Raw genomic sequence first — 8,597 nt, 5'->3', positions numbered from 1 at the left:
CCCCCTTTTTTGTGTCAAAACAATTATAGATGCGTTGCCCATTCGCACCAGCAGAGGTCAACAGTAAACAACCGAGAACTATGGCGTTGCGTTCAAATGCTTCCTTCACGGCGTCGGAAATATTATGTACATTTTGTGTCTTTATGAAGAACCAAACGAAAAAGCACTAAATACAACAGAAAAACACGAAATTTAATTTGACCGCCGGTTTTTTGCAGTGTGACTTCTGATGGTAAGTAATAAATGAGAATGTGTTTAATGCCAGCGACCACAACAACTGGATAATAAATAAAACTTGCATGCCTTTCTCTTTGTATTTCATTGCTTTACTTTTTGCTTGACTTATGGTCCTTTAAAGGTATACAGGTAGAAAGGACTGGGTGGGCTATGTTCTGTCAAATATGATCACTATGATTGAAATCAAGTCATTCCGAGGCAGAAACAGCCTTTCAGAAACAAGGTAGAAACTGCCATCACTTTTTGGTAGTTAAAAAGGTGCATTTTATGTGTTGTAATCAAACGCGCGTTTGATTTATTCGTATTTCGCGCACGCTTAAAAAAGAAAAACCGCACACGCATCCATGTCACCTAGGTATGATACTGTATGTAGCTGTGGCCAAACAATAGCCGAGCTAACAAACTGAGAAGCAGCGTGGACATACAGGGAAAATGTGAACTCATTTGAGGTTAACGTTACTTGCCTAAAATGAATCCTGTCGCCTTTTTACAGATGAATTTGGTCCATCTTTTCTTCAGGTCTTGACAACGCCACTGCCCACCTGAGTGCTAAAACTTGCTAGCTAACGTTAGCTACCTGCCAACGGTTATCATGGTAACTTCGTAGCTAACGTTAGCTAGCAAGTTTTAGCCAACTCTGGCATCTTTATCCACTTTCTAAAATGTACTTTTTATTCAGTTAGCGCTGACATTAGCGATCCAAACATAACTGTCCGTTTCGGTAAAAGCGAGCGCAGGTGCTACACTACCCCCCCTGTTAGCTAGCTGTCCGAACCAAACGTGTACTGAGGTTACCTTTGACAACAGGTAAAAATACAAGCTCAGGTGCTGTATCTAAGTCTGTATACAGGAGGCGAAGAAGTTAGCTTCAGGGTAACATCCCGGGAAGATTCACGTCCATTTCAGCCTAAAGTAAAAGTGACATATCACTCCTTACCGTGAACAGGTGGGGCGCAGGTGAAGTCGGTTTATCTTAATGACGTAACAGCTACAAACATGTCCTGTCAAACATGGCGGACAGTCGTCGTCGCTTGTTGCCATGGATTTATTATAAATTGTTGCTCGCGCTGACCTGGAGTGCAGCAGGTGGTTATACACTGCCACAAGATAACAGGGTTTTCTTATGCTCTTTCATCGGCTTTTCTGAATAATTAAAAGATTTTCTCCAGTTGTTTTCCTGTCAATTTTACAATTTAAATGAGCATCTAGTACTGCACATGCTAGTGAAATGTGAACATTTCAATTCATACACTAATTTTTTTTTCAGTAAAATTACATTAAGCTAGTTGCCAGCATCATAGCATTATTTTCCAGTGTCAAAACCGTAAACAGTATGTTACAGTTAAATTTATTACAATACACCTTGAGGTGTGTACATATTGGCAGACCCCCAAAGCATTCATATTTACAGTGTTTTAATGTTTTTCTTTTTTTTTCTTTTTTTTTTTAAAGCTGTCCATAAATTTAGCTGTATTTCTACAACAGTAATTTTGTCTTTAAAAAGCATCAAGATGTACAGTGTTTTCCTGTATTTAAACAACAACAACATCAAATAAACAAACAAAAACTGTACAATAAAAATACAACACTTCTAGAAGTTGGCTTTATTTTTACAGCAATTTGTTACAGTTGAGATTTCTGCTGAATTACTTGTAGTTGCCAGCATCCTGATTTTACAGTGTCGATACCATATATTACTTCAACAGTATATTACCGTTAAATGTATCACAGTATTCTACATAAGACTGTTAGGTTTACAGTTTAATATAGACTCCAAAAAGCATTTAGATTTGCAGTGTTGTACTATATTCTGAAGAAAACTGCAGATTACTGTTTTAATTTGTGTCCTAAAAACAGCACTACTGTGTCTATTGTAATTAGTATTCAACAAGACAACCCACCAGTCTAAGCCACTGGCACTCTCAAAAAAAAAACAAAGATTGAGATAAATTTGTTTGTTCAATTACATGCCTTAAATGGAATCTTAAAGAACTTTTCTCAAATATATCATATTTAGGGCCTACAGTAGCCTATATGAGTTATGTTATTTTCAGTAGGCTATGTACGTTATCCTGTACCTGTGAAGAACTGTGAATGCACACACCCGTGTCTTTTTCCACTTAATGTGTGTGACCATACAATATGCCTTACCATTACATTTACATAACATCTAAATTATGAACCTTGTTCTGTCTGACCTTTAGATTAGATGAATAGCAACTGCACCTGCATCCTTTATATATAGCTGACTCATTTTAGTTTTCGTAGACTGTAGGCAAGGGCATAAAAATAAACAGTGCAGTTGGACTGGGTCGCATTGGGGATGGGGGGGCAGTTAGATAGCAGGCTCCAACAATGTGTTGGAGGAGAAATGGCCCTTATGAGTGATTTAGATTGCCACAGCAGATATAAAGTGCCATGTTCAATACATTCAACTGAAAAGGAAAACATACCTCAAACATGGTTTTCAGTTTTTCTTTAACAAAATTACTAATGTATTCTACATAATCTATAAAAATTGAAAACTAAACAATAAAATTAAATGAATATTCTATTATTTTCTTGCAGAAGTTGTCCAATGTCTCTGTTGGATTATGCAATAAAATGATACAATAAATTTGTTGTTGCATGCACCGTGGCCCACTGTCACAACTTTATGCCACTGCTTGGAGGGAAGGTGCATCTGATGAAGTGGATACTGAATGTACACGCTAGAGATGTATATATTTTTTCATTTCTATCTAGGATGTGCAAGTGCATGCTGTGTTGATGCAATGCATGTCCTAAAATCTAAAATGCTTTGACACCCAACTATCTTTTTATAATCACAGAAACCACTGAGCATCAACATCTTTACATCCACTTCTTCTTTCATCCATACACATAAAAATGCTGGTTGTCACAGAGCACCTATACTCACTGACATGACAACACACAGAAATACATAAGCTCAAATACTATACTGTGCATCTGTGCATGTGCACACAGTGTGACTGATCCCATTTTAAGTAGAAGTCACTGTGAAATTAAAGATACAAAGATAGGCTAACGCACAAAAAAAATCTCAGATGTCCCTTTGTAGTCTGTCAGACAATAATTTAAGAATACTTATAAACTCCTCTCCACATGCATCTTCTTTTATTCCTCTTGTGATGTGCCACAAATTGATGCCTAACAGTCGCGAGAGCACAGCACACGAGATGATTCAAGGAGAGAAGTAAAAAGAGGAGGGAAGCAAAGTATAAGTGGGATGCCGCGGGTGTAGGGAGTTGTGAGAGACTTTTGGGAAAAAGAAAAAAAAATACTGAGACAAAAAGAGTGAGAGGCTGAGTCTAATAAGAACCAAGAGACGGCGTGCTGGTGTCTTGTGGTGCCATTTGAATACAGGGCAGCAGCAGCTGGAGTCTGTGTCGAACAGCTCTGCACTTCACACAGCATCACCATCAGGAGAGTATAGCGCTGGTAGTACTCTGCTGGAGTCTTACGCTGCTTCACACACTCCCACAGACCAGTCTGTGTGCAAGCATGTGTGTGTGTGTGTGTGTGTATGAAGGTGGGAATGACTTGGAGCTCCACGCTTCTCATTACTCAGCCACTATAATGTGCTCGCCTTTCTAGCTTACCGTATTGGGGCTGGTGTTCCCACTGTTGGCTTACAGAAAAGGAAAGGACCGGCCTCACCTCTGTTCTGAATGCATTAGCACACATCACATTTTCAATCTGGACCTCAGCACAGGTTCCCAGCAAGTCTCCTGAATAGTAACAGAGTGTATGCATGCAAGTGTGTGTGTGTGTGCAAGAAAGGGGGTGTGGGGGGGGGGGTTGCAGCAGAGTTTTTAAAATGCCCATACTCCTGTTCGGTGCTGATAAGTTGTGTTATGGGAAACTGCCGGGGCAGACAGCAGGGTCATTAGCATGACTGCCAGATTGAGAGGTAGAAAGGAAGGAAGGAGGAAAGGGAAGCAAGAAGGAAGGGAGGAAGGACGGAAAGAAATAACAAACAAGTTTCCAAAGTTTTCTATGGTAACAAGTGAGCATCCAGGCACAAGAGACAACCGTGATCTTCCAATCTTTCAACTCCTGTTTCAGCCACTTCCACACTTGATTGGCATCTCCATGTCTGCCCATGTTTACAAGGCAAAACTTTGCATTTTAGAATCCATGTCGCCTGTCCAGAAGTGATGGAAAGTAACTGAGTAAATTACTCAAGTAACTACTGTATTTGAGTACAATATTGGGACACTTGTTCTTTACTTTATTTACTTCCAGCTGCCTAATATTTCTTCTCCGCCACATTTCTTGAGATGTTGGTTTCTTTTCATCATCACACTATACTTTAACCTGAAAGAACAGTTAACCCCTATATAAAAAGGACATATTTTTTCTCTTACCTGTAGGGCTTTTTGTATAATTGAACTAGATGACATTTGACTTGTGGTGCTCACAGTGCCAAAAAATACATCTGAAAAACTCAACAGCAATATCTCTTTCCAGAAATCATGACCTTCTCAATCTTTTTGTGAGCAGTTTCATGTAGGAACTATTTTCTTTCTACCTAACTACACCCACCAACCGTATCACTATACAGACAGTGATAATTTCTTCTCTACAAGAACAAAAATGTTAACTTAAAAGATATCAGTCATACATATTTCATAAAATAATTTGCTATCATAACTTTAATAGAAAAGAGAAAAGTTTTATAAACCATATTTTATATTCAGTATTCCTATATTCAATGCAACTGTAAAATGCAATCATGTTTATGTTTATTTCTGTTCACTTTGTGTTTCTCGTTTTAAAAAAAATAGTTAAATGGTCAGGAGTACTTGGCTGAAAGAAAAAAAATAAAGAGGTACACTGCAGAACAAAGGGAGGAACCAGTACCCTCAAGGATATTTCCTCATTTGCTGCTTCGATGAGGTGAACGCTGTCTTGCACATTCAAAGCTGGATGCTTCCAAGGCCACAGCGAATGATTCACATCATTTTCATTCTCATCAAACCATTCAGTGACCCCTTGCACCCTGTATGGAGGTATGTTTCTCTATTCATTTATTCAGGATTTTCCTTTAATTTATCACCAATGTGGTCTGTATGTTCCTGTCAGAGACTATAATCTGTAGTTGTACTTTTTTTGGTCAAATAACATGAAAAAATCTTCATTTTTTAGGCTAGGCTTTAATTACATGAATAGAGGATGGGTCGACAACTGAGTCAATAACATCAAAATGATCAAAATTTGAGAGAAAAAAAAATTATCTAGTTTATGATATTTCAGCAATAAGTCCGTCACAACACTTTAGGACACAGACTTTATTAGCCTTTCCATTATTGTTTGGCTTCTTTATATTTTCTCTACAGCCCAGGCATGTCCTTTAGCCATCCAAGTTTTATTTTCCTTGATTTGTTGTTCCTAAAGGGAGCAACAGCAGCACAAAGAATACTGAAGCAGCTGCTATTAAAACAATAAACAGGCTCCTTGGTGCTGAACGGCGCCAGGCAGTAGAATAGTGTTGTAATAGCTGTCAAAAAGGCCTCTGAGAATTTTGGGTACGAGTGGACTTAAAGATGATAGAGTGGACCTGTGCATACAGACTATGGGGGATTGTAATGCAACAGAACATTAGAAACAATGATCCTCACGTCACGTATAATCCTCAGGTCCCCTCAACATAAAATTTAAGGTGTGTGCTTCAGATGTAAAACCTTATAAAACATACAAGCACTCAATAAAACTGACACACTGGGCAGCAGGGGTAGAATAATTATTCAGATTCTGTAAGTAAAAGCACTGCTACAAAATGTCAAAAGTACTCATTATGCTTAACAATGGTCCCCTGTGACTGATGTATCATGTAATAATAGAAAGACTTTATTAGTGATGTGTATGCATGTAGTGTTTCATTGTTGTAGTTGGCTGAGGTAGAGGTAGAGGTTTAGCACTCTGCTAACTTGAATGTGGCTCTTCTAGATTTGAAATGTTATTAGATTTTACAGTGCTTGTTACACTTTTAAAAAAAATTATTCACAAATTTACAGACATCTCTTTCAAAATGTTAGTTTATAGGAAAAAGTCTTTTTGGGCCCCACGGTGTCATGTGACAGACCCAGAGGCTGCAGTTACATGGTTTGGCCACTGTGTGAAATTGTCTTAAAGCCCAGTGCTGTTCCTGATCCACACTGATGAGCCGTAACATTCTGTAAACTGTTGCACTAAGCACACGCTACACACTCCAACTGTACAATCTGCTTTGGGAAATCAGTGTTTCCATGTTTCATTCTGTCTTGGAATGAATCACTTTGTTAAATCTTTGTTAAGTTCCAGTGTATGAGGTTGCACACATTTTGTGACCGATCTGTATTTGCTACTGTAATTCAGCTTTGAACCACTATTAGTTTTGTCTCCAGTTTGAAAAAAAATGCAGTTAGTTTATCCTCCACCTTTTGTTTAGACCAGCTGCTTTTAATCTGACTTCAAGTAACAAACCAAAGTTTTATTAAAATTTGCACGTCTAATTAACATCAGTGGACTTTACCCCGTGACACTTGACCTCTGTGAGGATTTTATCATTCTACTTTTTTGTCGATCTGTAAAATCCTCATTGAAGTGTTTGTGAAAGTTAGCTCATTAGTCTCGATCTTATAAAGCAAGCAGAATTTGTACCACGACTAAGGGAAAGATTTTAAAGAAAATTGCTAGTTGCTAGAAGTAGGACATTGACCTGTTTTGTGTGCCATAAAAACTAGAACTTGACACCCAACTCAAAAGTCGAGCTTCTCACACCAAACACAGGTACAACATCAAGACACAACGTCATTACAACGTCACAACTGTCTGGTTTGTTCTCTAACACTAATGAGCAAGTGAGAGAGAGTACCCTGATTAGTCTGGCAGCATCAGTGTCAGACACTCAGCGGGGCATCCACAGCTCAGTGTGTGTGTCTGTGTGTGTGTTTTGTGTATACTCAAGCATTTGTATAGCTGCCAGTCTTTGCTCTCCCCTTTTTTTCCTCTCTTGCCATTCCTCTCGTCCTCACTTTCTTCATCTTTTCTCTCGTTCTCTAAGCTCCAAAAACTCTGATCCCTGCATTCGCTCAGTCTGGCAAATGACTGCAGGGGCTGACAATCCACTGTCAGCATGCACCGCCACAGTCAATAACGCTGTCCCATGTCACCGCACTACACTGGCTAAAGCTCACATTTCTTATCCCCCCCCAAAACTGCTGCTTAACAGCCCTTCTCTGCCTTTGCCAATCCTGCTAAACACATCACCATATCCCCCTCGTATCCCCCTCCAAAACCCCACCCTGACACATTTTTGGTTCTCCAAATGGCCAGAACATCCTTGGGTGAAGTGAATGCTGCATATTTTAAGGTCAAGAGTCGCACCCAGTAAAATTTGGGACCAAATGTGATGTGCTTTTCACGACGCCCCTGAATTCTAAGCAAGTGATGGGTGACTGATCTAGCTGTCTTTACTGTAACAAGACAGGGTCATGTGGGCTAGACTCAAATACACGCTCCGATTGCATGCATATACACGCATGCATGCATGGGGGTGCAGAGGAGCTCAGACAAGTGTTACCAAGAAATTGTAGTCTCCACGATAATCCACTTCTCCTCTATCGTGTTCCATTAACCTCACAGTGTACACACACATGCTCCTGCTCTCCACACATACACACACACATACACACACACACACACACACACACACACACACACTCCTGCACGTCTGTCAGTGTCAGGGCTTGCGTTGTCCGGCTCCATTGTATCTGCATGAGGCTGAGATAATGGCATCTGTCGCTGCTCCTTTTGTCAGCCCTGTCCCCGGCCCCTGCTCACTGCTGGTCCCCATTAGTTGGCTGCTGGCCCGCTGGCCTCTCCGCTCCACGCTCTGCTGCCTGACCGAGAAAATACAGGAGACGCCTGTCCCTTCCTCTAACTCCCACTTTTGTTATCCGTCCCCTCTCCTGTCCCTCTCCAGCTCCTCCCTCCGCTGCAGATTAAGGGGTAGGGAAAGGTGTGAACTTAAACAGAGAGCGTCTAACTGCAGGTGTGTTTCGGTCTCATAATGGATTAAAACAACTGAAGTCTCACACTATCTGTTCGTGTATCAGCTAAATGAGAACATTAGAACGATTCTTTTTTTTTAAATCTGATTTTCTAGGCAAAATTATTTTTTTCCGACGTGTTTTTTTCTGGTGTTTAAAATTAGCACCTGCAGAGGATTGGGTCAGATTACTTTGAAATGTAGTCCTTAACAGAATAAAAATTGCATGGCAATATTTGTAATTGGTGTCATAATCCACAGGATTACAAATAATTTAAATGAATCTGAATACTATTTAATTATT

The sequence above is a fragment of the Plectropomus leopardus genome, chromosome 7, assembly GCF_008729295.1.
Source record: "Plectropomus leopardus isolate mb chromosome 7, YSFRI_Pleo_2.0, whole genome shotgun sequence".
NCBI lineage: Eukaryota > Metazoa > Chordata > Actinopteri > Perciformes > Serranidae > Plectropomus > Plectropomus leopardus.
This window is presented reverse-complemented; position numbering follows the sequence as displayed.